Here is a 1,907-nt window from a genome sequence, read left to right as displayed (position 1 = left end):
CGGTGCGGGATCCGGTCGGATCTGGCCTGCCCGACCCCATCTCCGGCCGTCCCCGTTCTCCTCCGTCCTCCCCCGGCAACCTCTCCGGCGAGCTACTCCAGCCGCCTCGATCCACGAGCCGGATCCAGATCTGGAACCTAGGTTGACTTTGTTTTTTTCCGCTAAGTCTGCATAATTTTATGACATGTTCATCGCACCATAACTCCGTTATCGTAGCTCCGTTTCGCGCGCATGATATATCAAATTGTTCATCAGGATGTGCTCTTCATTTTGTTCCATTGCATCATTTTCATTGGAGCTCATCTGGATGCCAGAAATGCTGTTGGAAGAGGGCTATGTGATGTTAGTTTCAGATTCTTATCAGAACATGCACTTTTGTCATTTTTGCCATGATTGATGTGTGCATCTTATGAACTTGAGCCCTACATAGGTTTTGCACTATGCCATGCCATCTTTACAGGGGTGTATGCCATGTATTTTTTTGATCAATTTGGTGACTAGCACAAGCATGTCAACTAGACCTCGTGATGTTGCTGATTTTAGTCCCTGTTCTGTTGTTATTTTGATGCCATATAAACACGATGCTAAAGAGAGATCCATGCATATTTTGAGATACTCCAGTAAGTATGATTTGAACATATGGTTATGCTCTATCCATTCATGCCCCTGTTTGAAATTATGGAGTAGTATAGCATGTCATTTTTGTGCTCTACTTTTGCTACAAAATGTTTCCTGGCAGATTGTTTACATGTTATTCAATTTTACCAAGTTTGTTGTAGTTGATCCTTGCATGCTATGAACTTGTTCTTGCCATGGATAGCTTCATAAACATGTCTTATTGCTGATGCTCAGTGTTCCTGTTTGAACCTGTTATGGTGTGATTTAGCCATAGATCAGTGTTCCTCTTTTGTCAAACATCTCCTAGATCACTGCCATATGCTTTGTTTTTATGTTGGGGTGCTTTAGCATAGTTTCTTGTTGCATGCTAAGTAGCATCGTGCTGTTAATCGCAGATTTGTGTCATTCTTGTTTTGCTTGCCATTTGCAAACCGTGCATCCGATTCCGGTGATCTTTATATCGATTTCAACCGAAATCATCTCATCTTTCCAGCGGCATACTTGGTTTGCCAAGTTGATGCCTTGTTCATCATTTTTCCTTCCAGAGCACGCATATGCATTGCATATGACATCTCGCATATCATGTCATGTATTGCATCATGTTGCTTGTGCATTGCTCCATGTTTGATTGTGGTTCCATTGCTTGTGTTCTTGCTTTGGGTGGAGCCGGGAGACGAGTACGTGCACGGGGGACCTGTTGGGAACGATTACGAGGATCAAGCCTTCGGCAACTCTGAGAACTTTGCAGGCAAGATGACCATACCTTCGATATCACTTCTATCTTTGCTTTGCTAGTTGCTCGCTCTATCGTTATGTTAGCTCTACCTGCCATTGTTTATCATGCCTCCCATATTGCCATGTCAAGCCTCTAACCATCCTTTCCTAGCAAACCGTTGTTTGGCTATGTCACCGCTTTTGCTCAGCCCCTCTTATAGTGTTGCTAGTTGCAGGTGAAGATGAAGTTCGTTCCTTGTTGGAACATGGATATTTTGGGATATCACACTATCTTGTTTAATTAATGCACCTTATATACTTGGTAAAGGGTGGAAGGCTCAGCCTTATGCCTGGTGTCTTGTTCCACTCTTGCCGCCCTAGTTTCCGTCATACCAGTGTTATGTTCCTTGATTTTGCGTTCCTTACGTGGTTGGGTGATTTATGGGACCCCCTTGACAGTTCGCTTTGAATAAAACTCCTCCAGCAAGGCCCAACCTTGGTTTTACCATTTGCCACCTAAGCCTTTTTCCCTTGGGTTTTCGCAAGCCCGAGGGTCATCTTTATTTACCCCCCTC

The sequence above is a fragment of the Triticum dicoccoides genome, chromosome 1B (genome assembly GCF_002162155.2).
Source record: "Triticum dicoccoides isolate Atlit2015 ecotype Zavitan chromosome 1B, WEW_v2.0, whole genome shotgun sequence".
NCBI lineage: Eukaryota > Viridiplantae > Streptophyta > Magnoliopsida > Poales > Poaceae > Triticum > Triticum dicoccoides.
This window is presented reverse-complemented; position numbering follows the sequence as displayed.